The following is a 21,533-nucleotide window of genomic DNA, read 5'->3' as shown; positions in this document are numbered from 1 at the left end:
AATAATAATAATAATAATAATAATAATAATAATATAAGTAGAACCCTGCTAGGCCAAGCCAAAGGGCTCTCCAGTCCAGCCCCCTCTGTGCCTCCCTCAATGCCCAATAAATAGGTGTTTGCGTATGTGTGTGATATGGTGCCTCTGAACACAACAATTCAATCTAGCAACCATTTCCAAAGAGCCATCAGGAGACCTCTTTCCCTCCAGCAATATGCCTCATCCTCGTTTTAATGCCAGCTCACCCAATGCCTATTTTAGACTGTAAGCTCCTTGGGCTCAGGGACAGAGGTCATTTATTAATTAAGATATTTCTATGCCATGCTTCACCAGAAATGGACACAAGGCAGTTTACTTTTTTTTCTAATATATTTTTTATTTTAGGGGTAAAGACAAAACCAACATATTAAAATAGATTACGTAAGTACTCAACTCGTCATTCTCTTCTGCAGGACCCTGTATTGTGCCCTTCGTTCACTGCAGGAACCACAGGCAGAGTCTTCTGCACTGATCTTAACACAAAGGCACCTATGTAAAGCATCAGCTATACAGAAGGCTCAGCAGCAACTGCAGTTATTATTACTGCTATTATTGCACCAGTCTCAAGGTGGTTTACACACAGGATAATTTAAAACAGTTCAGTGCCGGAAAGCGACCAGTACATTTAACCCTAACAAGTGCACACTTGTGAAAAAGACACACTCAGCTGGAAAAGCCCGTTGGAAACCTTCTTCAACTGTTTCTGGAAAGTGCAGATTGTGGGCGTCTAGGGAACCTCAAACAGGAATGCCATTCCACAGAACAGGGGCAGATGCACTAAAAGCCCTGCTCTGAGTTACTGTGGATAATGATGATGATGTTTGTCCCTGAGGTATAATTGGCATTCAGTGTTCTTAGATTTAATGCAAACCAGAGAGCCAATCTCTTACCAGGAAGGAAATCCCACTCCTCTCAGTGAACCTTGCTTTGAAGTAAACATGCCTTAGGCTGGCACTGCAAATTGCAAGGCAGCTAGGCAGACAGCATGGCATGACTGACATTCCCTCTTTCCAAATAAGGCTAGGTAGGTGCCTCTTTGGCAGAGGACCCCTGCTAGACCACAGTTCCCAGAATTCTTTGCGGGCAGCCATGACAGTTAAACTGGCACAACAAAACCAAATAAATGCCAATATATCCTATCTGAGTCACATTGTTTTCGCCCTTTGACAGCCTCAAAAGAGGATGGGCAATGAGGTTTTGTATCATATTTACATCTCATTTATTCATTAGCTCAGGGTGGAGCAATTAATGGCTTTTAAAGCATTAAATATAACTGACTTGCAGCCCATAATGATTATGGAAGCTCTAGACATAGAGAGACAGCGGGCGATTTCCAGACGTTTCCTCACACCAAGCTGCCCTCTTCCCTCACCTTGCTTGACAATCACCTTTTAAGACAGTCATTAATTAGAGACCAGTAATTAAGCTCCCTGGTTTGAGAAGTGCTACATTAAAAGCGCCAGATCTGCAGATGCCTCAACAAGGTGAAAGGAAACACAGGTGTGATGGGGACAGGGAGCAACCTTCAGGGTGCCCTTGAATCTTCCACACGTGCCTCCCTCCCCACCCCCACAAGGCCCACCCCTTCCCTTTTTGGCCTAAGGGCTCAGGCACTTTAAGAACTGATAGATTGCCCCTCCAAAAATTTCCCCATCTGCCTTTGGCTTGGCTGCTTAGTTTTGCTTTTAAAAAATTGGGTTGCTCAAGATTGCATGCAAATCCCACACCCTGATCTTAACACTGTTCTCTTTAATGCCATGTACGCTGCAGCTGATTTTGGTTACTCAGTGGGGAGAAAGTGCAATCTGCCCATGCTCAGGAGGCACACAGTTCTTTGCAATTGCCTGTTCATTTGCAGAGCTAATCCCTTAAAGTTTAAAGGTCTTGTGGTCTGACTCAGTACAGTGGAACCTCTACCTACGACCATAATCTGTTTCGGAGGTCCGTCCAGAGGTTGAAACGGGTCGCTGGGAGAGGTACCATTGTGCGCAGGCGCGGGCAGCAATTACTTGCTTCTGTGCATGTATGAACGGCAATTGCCACTTCTGCAATGCGCAAACGGTGATCGCTGCTCCTGCGAATGTGTGAATGGTGGCAAACCTGCTGGGTACTTCTGGGTTTGCTGTGGACGTTGGGCGAAATGGACGCAAGCAGAGGCGGACATAAGAAGAGGTTTGAGGCATGTGTCCTGTCCCTTTGGATACAGCTGACACATACCCAAACACAGACGTGGGGTCATTGCTAGGTCCTCAAAAGCCTAGGTGGGGCACAGATCCAGGGCACAAATTCCCATGTGCTAATTTAAACATTGGGACATGGGTGGCGCTGTGGGTTAAACCACAGAGCATAGGACTTGGCGATCGGAAGGTCAGCGGTTCAAATTCCCGCAACTGGGTGAGCTCCCGTTGCTCGATCCCTGCTCCTGCCAACCTAGCAGTTCGAAAGCACGTCAAAGTGCAAGTAGATAAATAGGTACCGCTCTGGCGGGAAGGTAAACAGTGTTTCCGTGCGCTGCTCTGGTTCGCCAGAAGTGGCTTAGTCATGCTGGCCACATGACCCAGAAAGCTGTCTGCGGACAAATGCCGGCTCCCTCAGCCAGTAAAGTGAGATGAGCGCCGCAACCCCAGAGTTGTCCGCGACCGGACCTAATGGTCAGGGGTCCCTTTACCTTTAAAAATAAAAAATAAATAAAAAATAAGATAGCTGCTTATTTCCTTGACGTCTGATGAGAAGGCGTTCCACAGGGCGGGACCTACACCTTCACACCTGTCTCTCTCATCCTCCTACCCCTTGCTTTTTGGCTGAGCTGCTTCACCTTGGATCATGGTTTCCATGTTAGCTGAGCCCTGCTGTCACCTGGGAAGGCCAAACAGATTAAGCCCCAATCCCTCCAGCCGGTGTTTAGAGAGGAACACAACAGAGTGGCTTTAATGTCAAGGTTTGTTTAGGGAACATCATAATGTAAGAAGAAGAACTGATTGTCCGATACAGTTTGTTTGTCTCGCATAGCCTTTACCAGCCTGATGCTCATCCGCAAAGCATTAGGCTGGCAAGGTCAGTCCTTGTTCATCCAGGCATATGAAGCTTATGAAGGCAGGAAGAGCCATTAGCTGGATCAGGCCAATGAGCTATCTAGTCCTGTTCTCACAGTGGCTGACTTGATGCATGTGGGAAACCAGCAAGCAGGATCCTTACACAAGAGCAGGTCTCCTCTCCTGTGTTTTCCTGCATCTGGTATTCAGAAGTGTCGCTGCCTCTTGACCACGGAGGCACAGCACAGTAACTGTGGCTCCTCTCCTCCTCCTCCATGGATTTGTCCAAACCTCCATCAAGGCTCTCCAAATTGGTGGCTATCATTGCCTCCTATTGGGACGCTGGTGGCGCTGTGGGTTAAACCACAGAGCCTAGGACTTGCCGATCAGAAGGTCGGCGGTTCAAATCCCTGCGACGGGGTGAGCTCCCATTGCTCGGTCCCTGCTCCTGCCAACCTAGCAGCTCGAAAGCACGTCAAAGTGCAAGTAGATAAATAGGTACCGCTCCGGCGGGAAGGTAAACAGCGTTTCCGTGTGCTGCTCTGGTTCGCCAGAAGCGGCTTAGTCATGCTGGCCACATGACCCGGAAGCTGTATGCCAGTTCCCTCGGCCAATAAAGCGAGATGAGCGCCGCAACCCCAGAGTCAGCCACGACTGGACCAAATGGGCAGGGTTCTCTTTACCTTTACCTAATTTAAACATTGTAGATGCAAATTTACATATGCATCTGCAGGCGTACAACTGGACGCCTTTCTCTGCCCCAGCTGCAACAAAACACGTCTCCCATGTATCATTCTCCACAACCACAGCAGGTGCTGTAATCTTCCAACAGTTTGACTTCACCTGCAAAGCTGCACTCCTCTATGGTCTCCCAAGACAGATGGATGCCAGCTAGATGCAAATTTAGATTGTGAACAAATCTAAATTTGGGTGGTTGGTTGGGGTCTCGCTGCTCCAGCAGGCAGCATGTTAGAATTCCTGCTCCATGATTTGCAGTCATGGGATATTTGTCTATCACATGACGGGTCCTACTCGAGTGTAGGCTGAGCTCCTGACACAGCATGCCCAACAGCCCTGGAAGTAGAAGAACTTCAGATGACCCCTGCTGGATCAGGCCAGTGGCTCATCTAGTCCAGCACCCTGTTCTCACAGCAGCCAACCAGATGCCTGTGGGAAGCTCACAAGCAGGATCGGAGCACAAGAGATCTCTTCCCTCCTGTGATTTCCAGCAACTCCGATTCCCAAGCACTGCTACCTCTGGCCATGGAGGCAGAGCATAGCCATTTTGGCTAATAACAACTGACAGCCTTATCCTCCATGAAAAAGTGTTCTAGAAGAAAACAACAAGAAGGGGACTTCCGGTTTCTGCAGATGGCGGAAAGGAGCACGATTCCAATCGTCTGGCGGACTTGAGTCCCGCAGAGAAACCGGGGGAAGCACCAAGGGAAGGCTCACCCCCCCAAAAAGCCCTGAGAGGGTGCTCAGGGTGTTGAGAGGTCCAGCAGACCACAAAAGGGCTCTCCTGCAACCCCAAAACTCCTTTTGTGCTGGAAAGTATGGGGGGAAGCGGCAATCGAGCTTGCGGTCATGGCAGTATTGCAAGGAGTGAAGCGTCAGCTCAAGCCTGAAGAAGAGATCTTCCAAAAATTTCTACTAAGCTGATGGAAAGGTAAAGAAGATTTACTTTCGGAATTAATTAGGTGGAATTCGGCACCAGACGGAGGAGTAAAAAGGAAGTCCACCCCCATCTTATTGGTAACTATTACTGCATGGAAACAATTTGCAAGTGAAAAGGTTAGTGTGGTGTAGTGGTTAAGAGCAGTGGACTCGTAATCTGGTGAACCGGGTTCGCTTCCCTGCTCCTCCAGTCACACTTCTCTGAAGTCTCTCAGCCCCACTCACCTCACAGAGTGTTTGTTGTGGGGGAGGAAGGGAAAGGAGAATGTTAGCCGCTTGGAGACTCCTGAAGGGGAGTGATAAAGTGGGATATCAAATCCAAACTCCTCCTCCTCCTCCTCCTCCTCTACTACTACTACTAAATCTTTTTTATGATACTTATGGATACTGTCTGCTAATGGGGAAGTTGGAGTAAAAACAACTGAAACCCATTCTTTATTGCTTTTTATTGGAGTTACTGACTTATCAGATTTACAGTTGTGGACTTGACTTTGAACTACAGCCCTTGGTGAATTTGAACCAAGCAGAGAAAACCTGGAACAAACCTATTGTGCACTCTGTTGGGGGAATGTATGGAATTATATATCTGGGTTGCAGTGACTTATAGAAGTCTGAACTTGTTTTTCTAAAGACAAACTGGAGCTCTAAAGTGGAACTGAAAAAAGCAAGAGGCTGGAATTTTGGAAGGATTGGATCTGTTAGAAACCCCTTCAAAGGAGGAAATCATAAGGATTTTTAACTGCTTGCAATCTCTCACATCATTCTGAGACATTTTAAGAAAATAGGTCTAATAAGAAGCAAGTACAGTACTCTCCCCTGGATAATTAAGCTGAATTCTTTTTGGACATACTGCTCTTCGTTTTCTTTTTAAAGTAAATATCTGTAAAAACTAGAATTAATTTGAAACGTGGACTTTATGTTAAATTGTATAAATGTACTAGGTAAACGTACCCGGACGCAGGTGGCGCTGTGGGTTAAACCACAGAGCCTAGGACTTGCCGATTAGAAGGTCGGCAGTTCGAATCCCCGCGACGGAGTGAGCTCCATTTGCTCAGTCCCTGCTCCTGCCAACCTAGCAGTTCGGAAGCATGTCAAAAGTGCAAGTAGATAAATAGGTACCGCTCCGGCGGGAAGGTAAACGGCGTTTCTGTGCGCTGCTCTGGTTTGCCAGAAATAATAATTGGCTAAGCATGAATATGGAAATGCAGAATAATTTTGTCTATATAAAGAATCAAGAAGAGGGAATGGAGGGAAGTCATGAGGTCTAAAGAACCTCAAAGATAAGGTTTTGAAAAAGGTATTTGTGAATTTGGGGGTTGGGGTAGAAAAAAAAAGTAATATTGTCATTAAATGTGGAATTCAATTGTGAAAATCAATAAAAAATTATTTACAATAAAGAGAAGAAAACAAGAAGAAGGGAGAGTAGGAAATTTAGGAATCAGCTCAAAAGAACTGGGGCTCAGCTAATAAGGCTTTTGTGTGGGATAGTAACATGATGTTGTGGGTTTGGGAGGTGAGTCTGGATGATGCCATGTCTCCCTTCCAATTCTTAGGATCCTGTACCTGGGGCGCGTTAGATACAAAGAGAGGATCCTACTGCTGAACTAGCCAGGCAAGATTCTTTGTAAGACTGGCCACTGCAGTGTCCTCATCCGCATCCCAAAAGGATGGGCTCCATTGCAAGAGCTACAATGAAGGGAGGAGGCCCTCCAGGCTGATGGGTGGGCCTTTCCTCTCCCTCCTCACCTGGCTGCTAGATAGGAGAACAAGAGCCAGGGTGGTGTGTGGGAGATGAGCTGAAAAAAGCAGGCTGGAAGCTGGAGACCCAGAGACACGCTTGCTCTATGCTGGATCCAAAGCTGTGACTGATGGAGAAGCAAGACCCGATGGGGTGTTGATGCTGTGAGCCCCTCCATCTCATGTTCAGGTTGTATAGATGTGTAAATAAAACCACATATCCTAAAGACACCACAATCTCTGATGACCTTCGTCGCAAGGAAACTGAACCTGGGGTAGCAGACATGCCAGATTCCAAAAGAATTATCACTGAGTCCCTAATTCTCATATTCCACTGTGAGCTGATCCAGTGTTGAGAAACTGTACCTTGTGCACTATGGCGTGAATCAGCTAGAGATGCTCTGGCGCTGAGCTACAGCCTCCCCATCTGCATATTCAGGTCAGTGCTGGAAACCGCAGCCAGTGAGGGCTAAAGATGCAAGCCTGTGTGTGAATCGACTGGCACTCTGTGAGCTCCTGCCTCGCAGTATCTCTTTCAGTCGCTAGAAGATGAGAAGCGCTGAGAGAGAAAGGGAACAGATTGCTCTAAGGCATCCAGCAGCTCCCTAGCCCAGCGTTCTCTGCTGCCGTTCCAGGCATTTGAAATGGCTCTTTGATAGGAGAGGGGAAAGGTCAGAGGCCTGAGGAATAAAAACCTGCTAGGAAAAGCATTCATTGCTATTAATTAATTCACCGCTGTATTCTTTCCAAGATCCATTTAACAACTGGCTGCATGCTCAGAGGACATTTGTCGCGCCTAGAATGATATCTGCGAGTAGAACTTGAGAAGGGGAGGAAGGGGGGGGGCGGTGAGAACTGCACAGCTTCATAATAATTAAGGACCTCTTCCTTCCAAATTAAATCTCGGCAGCCCAGCAGCCCAGCAGCCTTGGCGAAAGAGGTCGATACAGTAAATTAAATCATCCGGGTATTATTTCTTTCTTTTAAAAGAGATTAGTTGCATTTGGACAAATGTGGAGGAGATGGTGGCCCCAGGGATAATGGGGGGAACAAACGAAGTTGCAGGGGCCAGGGGAAAGAAAGAAAGAAAGAAAGAAAGAAAGAAAGAAAGAAAGAAAGAGGATGGATGGATGGATGGCGAGTTTGGAAGCAAATCCCATTTTTCTGAAAGGAAGTTCAAGCATAAATTGCAAGCAAAGGAATGGCAAGATGTTTTTGTTACCAGCCGCTAAGGGAGGTCAGAGTTCTTGCTAAGGTGTGCCCAGTGGCAGCACACCAGTGGGTACCCTTGCCATGAGATGCATGGCTGTGAAAACACTGGGAGGTTGTGGTTGTGGCTGAGGAACTGTGGCTCTCCAGATGTTGGTGGACTCCCATCAATCACACTGCCAGCATGACCAATGGTCACCCTGCTCTAAGAGGATGTCCAGCTGATCCTGAACCCAAAGAAGCAGAAAGCTGTTACAGTGGTACCTCAGGTTAAGAACTTAATTTGTTCTGGAAGTCCGTTCTTAACCTGAAACTGTTCTTAACCTGAAGCACCACGTTAGCTAATGGGGCCTCCTGCTGCTGCTGTGCCGCTGCTGCTCAATTTCTGTTCTCATCCTGAAGCAAAGTTCTTAATCCGAGGTACTATTTCTGGGTTAGCGCAGTCTGTAACCTGAAGCATCTGTAACCTGAAGTGTATGTAACCCGAGGTACCTCTGTATTCGTATGCCTAAATTGCAAAGGAACCAGGGCCCTCTGCTGAAAGCCGCATGCCCTGAACATTGCTTGCTTCTTTATTACCTCTGCTCACTCAGCTCACCAACACTCCCCCACCCTCGCCATGCCTCCCATATTAGCCCCCTGGAGCTTTCCCTTGCCACCCCATAGAAGTACAAGCTCACTTCTCACCTTCCCAAGTCAATTTCTTTCTGTAGATTCAGGACTGTGATGCGGTACTACAGGTCCCCCAGTGGTGGCTGTGTGACAACATCCTCACATTTTTCTACACATGGGAAGTTGTACAGAGCACCATCCATGTGCGCAGTGGCACTTTAAAGAGCAGAGGCCCCTTTCCCCACAGAGCTTACAATCCAACATTTGGTCCAGAGTGGCAAAAGAGAATGGAGGGTGAGGAGGGAGGGAGGGAGGTAAAGAAAGGAAGGAAATGTTTTCATTTCTGTGAGAGGTGTTGAAGCTTGGTTTTGGCAAAGGATGTGGAGTTAAGGGTTGTTACAAAGGTTTTCTGAGAGAGAGAGGAGTCATCTGATTTCTGCACCAGAGGGGGTTGGACTAGATGACCCTTGGGTCCCTTCCAACACTGCACTTCTATGATTCTGTGTCAGCATTTAGGTGAGCAGCTCTAGGCCTGGGGGGGAGGGAGAGAGAAGAGGACCAAGTCCTCTGAGGAAGCTGGAGAATCCCAGAAGGCAGAGGGTGATGGAGATGGAGATGGAGGAGCAAATGTCTTGAGGATGGATACATCAATGCATAATGTATTTTATGCTGCTTTTATAATTAAGCATTTTAAAGTGTTTGAAATTTGTTGTTATCCACCCTGAGCCTGGTTTTTGAACCAGGAAGGGTGGGGTATATAAAAATTATTATTATTATTATTATTATTATTATTATTAGCTTGTGTTTGAACATTTCTGAGAAGACAGTTTTTTTCTGAGGAATTTTGGAGGTTTTTCTGCCCGGCCCAGAGGGAGTGTAACCCCAACAGGACAGGCAGGTGACACTGGAACCACTTAGAGTTCAAGCACAGTTTATTAGCCCATATCCATTGCCCAACTGCTTCTAGACAACGTTCCAGACCAGACGTAGCCTCTGCTGACTCAGATGCTATGGAGAAGCAGAGAATGGGTATCACCAATGTACTGGTGAGACTTTGCCCCCAAATTCCCAGTGACTGCTCCTAAAGGCTACCCATAGATGCTATAAGCACACCGATGACAGGACTGTGCCCTGGAGCTGAGGCACAATTAATAGAATTGTAAAGTTGGAAGGGACCCTCCTGCAATGCAGGAATCACAGCTCAAGAACCCATGACAGATGGCCACCCAACCTCTGCTTGGAAACCCCCAAGGAGGGAGAGCCCACCATCTCCCAAAGAAGAAGAAAAAGAAGAAGAAGAGTTTGGACTTGATATCCCGCTTTATCACTCCCCTTAAGCAGTCTCAAAGCGGCTAACCATCTCCTTTCCCTTCCTCCCCCACAACAGACACTCTGTGAGGTGAGTGGGGCTGAGAGACTTCAGAGAAGTGTGACTGGCCCAAGGTCACCCAGCAGCTGCAGGTGGGGGAGCAGGGAAGCAAACCCGGTTACCAGATTACGAAACTACCGCTCTTAACCACTACACCACACTGGCTCTCAATATGACTTTCAAAGGAGTCCAGTTCTCCCAGTGCTATTCTCTGGATGCTGCCTTGCCAGTATCTCTCAGCCAGTCACTCACCTGTCTGCCCAGCCTACCTCACAGGGTTGTCACAGGAGAAAATTACAGTGGTACCTCTGGTTATGAACTTAATTTGTTCTGGAGGTCCACTTTTAACCTGAAACTGTTCTTAAGCTGAGGTACCACTTTAGCTAATGGGACCTCCCGCTGCCACCGTGCAATGTCTGTTCTCATCCTGAGGTAAAGTTCTTAACCTGAAGTACTACTTCCAAGTTAGTGGAGTCTGTAACCCAAGGTGTTTGTAACCCGAGGCACCACTGTATCTTGTTGACTAACCTACCTCACAGAGTTGCTGTGAGGGGAAAAAAATGGGGCTTAGAAAATATTTTGAGTACCCTGTAGGAGAGGTGGAATATAAATGCAATAATAATAATAATAATAATAATAATAATAATAATAATAATACATCTGAAGTGAGAGATACAGGGTTTTTGGATGCAGCTCCTCTTTTACATCTCTGTTGCATTGCTGATCTCTAGTGTGGGTTGCTCTCCTGCTTTTATTGCTTAATTGATTGCCATTGATCATCCGCTGTTCTTGCTTTTATTGACCAGGCTTACTGAATTGATGAAATGGGCTCCAAAAGCTTTGGCTAAAGACTAGCCGCACAGGGGTCAGCAAACTTTTTCACCAGGGGGCCGATCCACTGTCCCTCAGACCTTGTGGAGGGCAGGACTACATTTTGAAAAATATATATGAACGAATTCCTATGCCCCACAAATAATCCAGAGGTGCATTTTAAATAAAAGGAAACATTCTACTCATGTAAAAACATGCTGATTCCTGGACCGTCCACGGATTGAGAAGGCGATTTGTCCAGATCTGGCCCCCGGACCTTAGGTTGCCTACCCATGGACTAGCGTAAGCAAATATACAGTGGTACCTCAGGTTACATACACTTCAGGTTATATACACTTCAGGTTACAGACTCTGCTAACCCAGAAATAGTACCTCGGGTTAAGAACTTTGCTTCAGGATGAGAACAGAAATCGCGCAGCGGCGGCATGGTGGCAGCGGGAGGCACCATTAGCTAAAGTGATGCTTCAGGTTAAGAACAGTTTCAGGTTAAGAACAGACCTCCAAAATGAATTAAGTACTTGGTTAAGAACAGACCTCCAAAATGAATTAAGTACTGAGGTACCACTGTATATCTTAAACAGGATCTGGATCTGGAAGGTTAGCGGAAGACCAGAGGCTGGTTGCCTTCATGGCGGCAACCAGTACAACCCACTGTAATTGAACAGGACCAATAATAAGGATGTTACCACTTCACTACTTAATGCTCTACTCATTGTTTATGGCTGACACTTAGTTTTATCACACTAGGACCCAACAAGGCATGGCACTATGCACATAATCTGCGCCTTTCTTTTCTTTCTCTCTGTGTACTTTTCATTTATTTATCTAAAAGAGTCTACCTCTGATAACCAGCTACTAGGGACCTTACACAGTTTGGTATGTGAGTTTCCACGGACAACTTTGCTGGCAACTGAATGCTCATGGACCTTTGGCCCAAACCAACGAAACAGCTCTTACGTTCTTCTGCTCATGTGCAGAGACAGGACTCAAACTTAGGATGCCAAGCTACGCATGCTCTCCCCTGAGATGCATGCAAAACTCTCCATGCTGACTGTTTACTTAAGGACATAGGAAGCTGCATTTTTTTAAAAAAAAGGTAAAGGACCCCTGGACGGTTAAGTCCAGTCCATCCATGGTCCACAGAGCTTAGTATTCTCTACAGAGCCAGTGGTGGTGTACTGGTTAGAGCATCAAGCTAGGACCTGGGAGGTAAAGGTAAAAGTAAAGGGACCCCTGACCATTAATGGACTTCAATGTCTGTACACTAATGCGTAAAGCATGGGAAATAAACAAGATGAGCTTGAGCTCTTGGTACAGCAAACTAAATATGACATAATAGGCATCACTGAAACCTGGTGGGATATGTCCCACGACGGGAATGTAATAATGGAGGGATACAATCTATTTCAGAGAAACAGACCAGACAAGAAAGGAGGAGGAGTGGTGTTATATGTCAGGGATGTGTATACCTGTGAAGAGATCCAAGATTTAGAACCTCAAAGCCAAAGTGAGAGCATTTGGGTCAAAATTAAGGGAGAGAAGAATAACAGTGACCTCACTGTGGGAGTTTACTATAGATCCCCAAGCCAAACGGAGGACATAGATGATGCCTTCCTGGAACAGATGGCCAAGCATGCAAAAGGAAGGGAGATAGTAGTAATGGGGGACTTCAATTACCCGGATATTTGTTGGATGTCAAACTCAGCCAAGAGCATAAGGTCAAACAGATTCCTCACTGGCCTTGCAGACAACTTCATTGTCCAGAAAGTGGGAGAAGCAACAAGAGGAACAGCCATTTTAGATCTGGTCCTAACCAATGTTGATGACCTGGTTAGTGGGGTAGAAGTGGAAGGATCATTAGGCATGAGTGATCATGCTCTTCTGAAGTTTACTAGACAGCAGAAAGGAGCAGCCAAGCATACTAGGACTCAATTTCTTGACTTTAAGAAAGCCGACTTCATAAAACTTAGGGAAGTGCTGGGTGAGATCCCATGGACAGTAATACTAAAAGGAAAGGGAGTTCATGATGGCTGGGAGTTTGTTAAGAGGGAGATAGTAAAAGCACAACTTCAGGCAATACCAATGAGACGGAAACATGGAAGGTGCCTAAAGAAGCCAGGGTGGCTATCTAAAGAACTTTTAACTGAGTTAAGATTAAAAAAGGATGTGTACAAAAAATGGAAAAGGGGGGAAACCACCAAAGAGGAATTCAAACAAATAGCCAGCACATGTAGACACAAAGTCAGAAAAGCTAAAGCACAGAATGAACTCAGGCTTGCTAGAGAGGTTAAAAGCAACAAAAAAGGCTTTTATGGGTATGTTCTTCTTCTTTTTTTTTTTAAAGATATTTATTGAGGTTTTACCAACAGAAAAAAGAAAGTAATTACAGAATAAAAAAGAAAAAGTTACAAATACAAAAATACAAAAGAAAAATACAAAGTACCTGAAAAATGAAAAAGAAAAAACAATTAGAGAAAAAGAAAAAAAATCAATCTTTTCATATCTTATATTTTGTTTACATGTTTCCTGACCTCCTCACACCTCCCTTTTTCGTATTCCAGTTCACATGGTTGGTTCAGCAAATCCTTTCCCTCTTTGTTTTTATCTTAATTCTATATCTTAACATATTATAGCTTCATATTTTCATCTGATTATCAATCCATTTTTTACATACTCTTTTTAACCTTATTGCTAAAACCGTTTCATTTCAATCCAACATATGGGTATGTTCGTAGCAAAAGGAAGAACAAAGAAACAGTGGGGTCATTCAGAGGAGAAGATGGTGAAATGCAAATAGGGGACACAGAAAGGGCTGAACTCCTCAATGCCTTCTTTGCCTCTGTCTTCTCCGATAAAGAAAACAATGCCCAACCTGAAGAATTTGGAGCAAATGATTCAGCAGAGGAAACACAGCCCAGAATAACTAAGGAGATAGTACAAGAATGCTTGGCTAGTTTAGATGTATTCAAGTTAGCAGGGCCAGATGAACTGCATCCAAGAGTATTAAAAGAACTGGCAGATGTGATCTCAGAACCACTGGCAGTCATCTTTGAGAATTCCTGGAGAACAGGCGAAGTCCCGGCAGACTGGAGGAGGGCAAATGTTGTCCCTATTTTCAAAAAGGGGAAAAGAGAGGACCCAAATAATTATCGCCCAGTCAGTCTGACATCAATACCAGGGAAGATTCTGGAGCAGATCATTAAGCAAACAGTCTGTGAGCACCTAGAAAGGAATGCTGTGATCACCAATAGTCAGCATGGATTTCTGAAAAATAAGTCATGTCAGACTAACCTGATCTCGTTTTTTGACAGAATTACAACCCTGGTAGATGGAGGAAACGCAGTGGATGTAGCCTACCTTGATTTCAGCAAGGCATTTGACAAGGTGCCCCATGATATTCTTGTAAAGAAGCTGGTAAAATGTGGTCTTGACTATGCTACCACTCAGTGGATTTGTAACTGGCTGACCGACCGAACCCAAAGGGTGCTCATCAATGGTTCCTCTTCATCCTGGAGAAGAGTGACTAGTGCGGTGCCACAGGGTTCTGTCTTGGGCCCGGTCTTATTCAACATCTTTATCAACGACTTGGATGATGGACTCAAGGGCATCCTGATCAAATTTGCAGATGACACCAAACTGGGAGGGGTGGCTAACACCCCAGAGGACAGGATCACACTTCAAAACGACCTTGACAGATTAGAGAACTGGGCCAAAACAAACAAGATGAATTTTAACAGGGAGAAATGTAAAGTATTGCACTTGGGCAAAAAAAATGAGAGGCACAAATACAAGATGGGTGACACCTGGCTTGAGAGCAGTACATGTGAAAAGGATCTAGGAGTCTTGGTTGACCACAAACTTGACATGAGCCAACAGTGTGACATGGCAGCTAAAAAAGCCAATGTAATTCTGGGCTGCATCAATAGGAGTATAGCATCTAGATCAAGGGAAATAATAGTGCCACTGTATTCTGCTCTGGTCAGACCTCACCTGGAGTACTGTGTCCAGTTCTGGGCACCACAGTTCAAGAAGGACACTGACAAACTGGAACGTGTCCAGAGGAGGGCAACCAAAATGGTCAAAGGCCTGGAAACGATGCCTTATGAGGAACGGCTAAGGGAGCTGGGCATGTTTAGCCTGGAGAAGAGGAGGTTAAGGGGTGATATGATAGCCATGTTCAAATATATAAAAGGATGTCACATAGAGGAGGGAGAAAGGTTGTTTTCTGCTGCTCCAGAGAAGCGGACACGGAGCAATGGATCCAAACTACAAGAAAGAAGATTCCACCTAAACATTAGGAAGAACTTCCTGACAGTAAGAGCTGTTCGACAGTGGACTTTGCTGCCAAGGAGTGTGGTGGAGTCTCCTTCTTTGGAGGTCTTTAAGCAGAGGCTTGACAACCATATGTCAGGAGTGCTCTGATGGTGTTTCCTGCTTGGCAGGGGGTTGGACTCGATGGCCCTTGTGGTCTCTTCCAACTCTATGATTCTATGATTCTATGATTAGGTCCAGTTGCAGATGACTCTGGGGTTGTGGCGCTCATCCCACTTTACTGGCCAAGGGAGCCGGCGTACAGCTTCCGGGTCATGTGGCCAGCATGACTAAGCCGCTTCTGGCAAAACAGAGCAGCGCACAGAAATGCCGTTTACCTTCCTGCCGGAGCGGTACTTATTTATCTACTTGCACTTCGTGCTTTCGAGCTGCTAGGTTGGCAGGAGCTGGGACCGAGCAATGGGAGTTCACCCCGTCGCGGGCATTCGAACCATCAACCTTCTGATCGGCAAGTCCTAGGCTTTGTGATTTAACCCACAGCGCCACCTCAGCCACATAAAGTTTGCTTGGTGATTTTGAGGGCCAGTCACTGCTTCTCAGTCTATCCTACCTCAAAGGGTTGTTAAGGGGGTTAAATGAGGAAGGGGTATACCACCTTGTGCCCCTTGGAGGAAAAGCTGGGATATAAATGCATTAAATGAATTGAAGAAAATGTTCCATTTAACATTTGTTAAAAAACCCGAGGTATTTTTGCTGGGGATTGTAGGGAAAGACCTGCCAAAAAAGCTGAAAAACATCTTCATGTATGCGACAACGGCTGCGAGAATTTGGGTAGCACAAGGATGGAAGACTGAAGAAACCCCAACTAAAGAATCATGGCAAGAAAAATTGACAGACTATGCAGAACTGGCAAAACTGACATATAAGCTACAGGACAAGGATAACTGTGACTTTAAAGATGAATGGGAACCCTTCACAAAGTATCTGAAGACGCAACAAAGTGAACTGGACTCCTTGGCAGGTCTTGATTAAACATTCACAAACTTTTTATTGATAATAATCACCTAAATAGTCTGAGCATCAATACAACTTTGTAACATGCAGAAAACAGCATTCTTAGAGAAACCAAAGACTGGAACTGAGGGAAGTCGGGGGTGGGGGTGGGTGGGGTTTGTGTGGGAGGGTGGGGAGAGGGAGGAAAAATGGGGGGAAAACAAGGATGATATGTTTTTGGATAATATGTCTTGTTTTAATTTTGAATAAAAAAACTTTTTTTTAAAAAAGTTGGGATATAAATGCAATACAACAAGATAAGAGTTAACAACCATAATTGAGTAGTAGATAAAGATATAATGCAGCAGAAAAGGTGAGAGTAAAAACACTGCAAGGGTGGGCAATCAACTTATGAAACCGCGTAATCATTTGACCGTGAAAATGCTTGAAAAAATTAATTAAAAAATTATACAACAGAAAATAATAATAAGATGGTGAGTTATCAAGTTTTGATCTGCATTCAGAAAAGAGATTAATCTCGTCAGAAAATATGCTGCAGCTGCTACAGAAAGGTCAGTTTAGCACAATCCATTGGCCTTGGCTAATTAAGCCCTTCCCCCTTGCTCCTTCGCTATGGTAGTTGAGTCAGTTCCAAGCTTGGCCTTGAGATCCAATGTCTCTCCTCCACATGCATTTCACGGAAGAAATGTTCTCGCAATTAAGCCTGCACACTGCTGCCAAGGGGGCTTGATTTGCAGCCTGGTATTGAAGTGGCCGAGAGCAGAGATGAACCATCTAGCGCGGCCTGATAAGAGCTCCACGCCAGCACCGGCCATCAATCAGTGTGCCAGGAAGCTTGTTAACAAACAGCCGCTCTCGTAACACCACCCTCTGCTCGCTCTTAACGAGCCATTTGACCGGGCAAAGGATTGACGGGGAGTGGCGGACGAGGAGGCGGCTCTCAGTTCCAGAAATCTGGCTTGCACAGCAAAAAAACCAGCCGACGCAACCCCCTTCTCCTGGTGCAAACAGAGAGCTCATAAGAAGAGCTCTGTTGGATCAGGTCAAAGGGGGTCCATCTAGCCTAGCATCCTGTTCTCACAGTGGTCACCCAGATGCCAGTGGGAAGTCGGCAAGCAGGGCCTGAGCACAAGAGCAACCCTCTCCCTTCCTGTGATTTTAGCAACTGGGAAGCATTGCAGCCTCCCTCTGTAGAGGCAGAGTTATGGTGACTGCCAGCCATCAATAGCCCTCTCCTCCTCCATTAACTTGTCCAATCCTCTTTCAAAGCCATCCAGGTTGGTGGCCATCACTGCCTCCTGGCGGAGGAAGTTATCTCTGAGCTACATGAAGAAAACCCACAAAGAACACCCAGCTCCACCACCTGCTCAAAGTTGGGACCAGCCTCGCGCCCACCCTCTTCCCCCATCAACCCTCTTCCCCCATCAAGCTGTAATGTCCTCCAGAACAGACTCTGATGAGAGGGAGTTGTAACCCACCAACATCTGAAGGGCACCATGTTAGTGAGGTTTGGTCTACAGCAGATGTAGGGAACCTTTAACACCCCCCTACAGATGTTGCTGAACTACCACTCCCATCATCCCTGTCCATTGGCTGTGCTTGCTGGAACTCATGGGAGTTGCAGTCAACCAACATTGGGAGGGCCACCTGGTCTAGACCATACCCTTCATGGGAGAAAAGAGGAATATTCTTGAAAACTCCCACAAACTACAGATTAAGCAGATGCATCCCCACCAGTTATTAGACAGCACAATATGGCATATGCAATGTATATGCCAGGCAATCTGTATCTGGTGTAGCTCCAGGAAAAATGAATTGATTCCTATTTTACAGATTAGGAAACTGAGGCAGAGGTCACAAGTTGGCTGCCAATCCAGTTCTTCTTGGCCCACCTCCCACACACTATTCCCTTGGCTCAATATTATATCTACCCCTCTGACTGGTCCCTGAATCTGTTAGGCTCTATGGCTGTCTACCTCCCACTGAGTTGTAAGGCCAAATTGGGAAGGGGGGGCGGAACCTAATCATACATCAATAGGTTTGAAAAATACTTCAGCAACTGCAGGGTATAAAAGAGTGAGACCCTGTCAGCATACAAGTCGTGTGCTCAGAGCCCCGCACTGGTTGCTGATTTGTTACAGGACCAAGTTCACAGGGTTACTCTGACTATAAAAAGTCCTTTGCAGCTTGGGACCAATAGACCTGTGAGATTGCTTCACCCACATGCCCACAGGACCATTTCAGTCTGCAGAAGTAGCACTGTTATGGCCCCCATAATGCTTGCTCCACATTTGTGAGAAATCGTTCTCTACACCTGCGCAGTGGATCTCTCTCTGCCTGTTGACACCAGGCAGGTTCCTTCTCTGTGCTCTTCTTAGTGCCTGCTAAAAACACGTGTGCTTGTGCCAGCCTACCCAGATATATAGACTGCTGACAGCTGTTTTTAGTTTATTGTCAGTTTTAATTGTTTTTCTGATTGTTTTAAACTGGCTTCATTGATACAATTTTTATCGCTTTATTCTTTTTTGCAAAATGCTGTGAGGTTCTTGTTTCACAGTCAAGTAGTATACAAATTTCACAACATGAAATCATAAATAAATAAGCACAATGGCAAGCTATGCCTGGCATGGTGCTTTAGCATTTGTGTGCACCCACTGACATGAATGCACACTATTGGAGCAATATGCAACCACTTCAGGTGTTGAATTCCTGGAGAAGGAAACTCAGGATGGAGGTGAACTCTGCAGGACAACAACTCACACTTACAAGGTACACAGGAGCCTGCCAGGTGAGATCATTTCTCCCTCCAGCCTGGTATTGTCGATTCCAGCCTTCCCCACCCTGCTGCCCTTCAGGCTGGGCTACCATCACTGGTGCAGGCTGGACCACTAGGGCAAATGGGGCCCTGCCTCACTCTGCAATCAGCCAGCTCCCACCTGTTTGCCTTCTTGCTTATAACCAGTTCAGGGAGTGGCCCTGGCTGCCAGCTACCTCCTCCTTGGCCTCACTGTGGCCCTTGCATAACTCAGAAGGGAGGATGATGATCAGACCAGCGACTCATACAGAGACGTATTAGAAGGGCTCATCTGTGGGCAGGTGTTTATGAGGCATCTCTGCTCTCTGCTGGACTGAATGAGTCAGTGACACCTCCCAGAGAGACTTGCCCTGAGCTGAACCTTCTGCAGAGAGGGACCAAATGGCCTGTCTTTATTCTTTTTGCCCGATACCATAGTTGCTAGGGGAAGGAAAACCACATAGGGTCTTTTTGATCAAACCATATGCACCGTGCAGCTGTTCCCTTTTCAGCCCCTTAAAACCATTCCTCTTCATTATACAGGATTTTGATTCCCCCACCCCCCTTTTCTTTGACCAGATGCAGAATTCACCCTATGTGATATTCTTAGCTTCTTTTAAAATGAGCAAGCAAATCAACCAAGATTCTAGTCCTTAAGATTGAAAAGGCAAATTTCCAAGTGTTACATGAGGGCAATGCTTGGTGACATGTCCAAAGTTGTGAAGCTGAGCAACATGTTCAGGGGCTAAGAGACAGAGGTCCAGTGCCACACCCACTTCTCCACCCCTCCCCATTTATAATTTTGTGTAAATTATGCATCAATGAGAAATGGAATGCACACCATGTCCTCTTTGGGTTCTCAAAGTTGAAAAGCAGGTGATACATTTCCCCAAATATCTAAGCAAACCAACCAACCACCCAGTGTGCTTAATTTGCATATAAGGCATACAGGTTGCAAAACCCAGGTTTTCTCTGTGCATAGACATCACAAAACACCTTTTGTTTTGTTTGTTGCATTGTTCCCCAGCTTGCTCCTCAAGACGCACCCACAACACTATTAGTCTACACTGTGCTTCTGAATGCTCAGCAGACAAGAGCAAAAATTAGCTCACCCGAGATTCTGAAGGAGCTTACTCAATAATCAACAAGATGGTGGCTGCAGCCAGATTTCCAAAAGGTGAGCTGGGAAAGTGTGTGTGTGTGTTTGTTTGGGAGGTGGTGAGAATCAAGACACAGTCAATGCAAAAGGTGGATGTGTGTGCACTCAGGTGGGCTGCCTGTTCCCATGTAAAGACCAGTTCTGTTGCAGACAGCTCTTCATGTTGCAAAAGATTTAAGCCAACCGTGGATAAGGGAAGCTGGGCGTGGTCAAAGCAGGCAGGCAGAAAAAAGGAGGGGGGAGAAATCTGTGAAATCTATGAAGGAATATACACGACTGCCTTTGTGGGAACAACACGGCTGGTGACAGAGAAAGCTCACCCGTGGTCAATGGGGTCTGCAGTCAGTGGGACAGGACTGAAGGCAGGTGTTTATGAGAAGTGATTGATTGTTTAAAAGGAAGAGAAGTGTCAGGGGAGAACGCTACTGAAAACTGGGCTGGAAGTCCTGCTCCTGTCTCCAGATGCATGGGGGGGTTATTATTTGGAAATGAACGGAAACAAATGAAATTGACTTAAAATACCAGATGTGCTTTGACACTGGCCAGATGCTCCCCCAAAAGGAGCAAAGTGGTTCTTTCCTGCCTCCCTCCAGTTCGCATGGAAATCAAAGTTGTGCATTTCTGCATAGGCACCCAATAGTTACTATTTCAACAGCACCTTTCTCTCCAGCATCATCCATCATCCTAACGATCTGCCTGGCATGCTGCTGCTGATATCCCAAATAACACAGGCAAATATGACACGCACACCTAACTGCTGCATTGGATCTTTCCTCCCTGTCCCAGATGCCAACTCAGAAACCTTGCCTGGACACTAACCATAACAACCCACCAGATATTCAGCTTACAAGAGGTCATGTTCTCTTAGGCACAAACCAAGGTGTCCTTTCAGAGGTTCCTACACTTATGCCACACCTCAGATGCCCCTAAAACAAACACAGGTTGTGCAGCTGCTGTTTTTAAAAGCAGCAGCACTTTGCAGGGCACCCAGATGAAATTTTGGAACAATGCTCAGAGTCAGACCATGTTTGCTTGAAAGCACCCTGGATAATTAAGCATCCCTGATAGGAAAACCCACAGATTAGCACCAGATTCTGTGGGCAAGGTTGTGCTCCTCTTCACAGAAATATTTTCACCAAATCTTAGCAAGCAAGTCTTCTCCCCTCCCCTTTAAAATAAAAATGGAGAATAGGGTCACTCTGAACAACTCTCTTGGACCTCACCCCCCCCCCAAGTTGAAAAACAAAGTCACTCAAGGTATTGGGGTGGTTGTGGCAATTACACATATGCCCACAATCCGAAAACAATCCGATAAGCTCCCAAACAAGGTGATACGAGACCTGTCACAACTTGCTCAATATTTCATCACGTGCCTCATCTGCTGCACGCAAAACGCATCCCTTTGGATCTAACCACAACACACCCTTCTAGATACAGTGGTACCTCGGTTTAAGAACAGTCCTGTTTACGAACTATTCAGTTTACGAACTCCGCAAAACTGGAAGTAGTGTTCCAGTTAGCGAACTTTTCCTCGGTCTAAGAACGGAATCCAAACGGTGGAAGGGCACCAGCAGCGAGAGGCCTCATTAGGGAAAGCGCGCCTTGGTTTAAGAACGGATTTGGTTTAAGAACGGACTTCTGGAACGGATTAAGTTCATAAACCGAGGTATCACTGTACAAAAATCCACATTGCCCTTCTGTTCTGGTACATCAAGGGAGGGGGGGGAGTCTCAATGACCCTTGGCACCACGTACCAAGACCCCAACCCACCACACAGTAGTTGTCTGT

At 46.0% G+C, this 21,533-nt stretch overlaps 1 protein-coding gene across 6 annotated transcripts in view; it reads right to left on the bottom strand.

Annotated features, from left to right (window-relative positions):
- Window positions 1-21,533, bottom strand: part of DAB2IP (DAB2 interacting protein) — a 309,499-nt gene that overhangs the window by 148,900 nt on the left and 139,066 nt on the right. The gene's annotated exons all lie outside the window — the stretch shown is intronic.

Source organism: Podarcis erhardii, assembly GCF_964252035.2.
Source record: "Podarcis erhardii genome assembly, chromosome: Z".
Taxonomy (NCBI): domain Eukaryota; kingdom Metazoa; phylum Chordata; class Lepidosauria; order Squamata; family Lacertidae; genus Podarcis; species Podarcis erhardii.
This window is presented reverse-complemented; position numbering and strand designations above follow the sequence as displayed.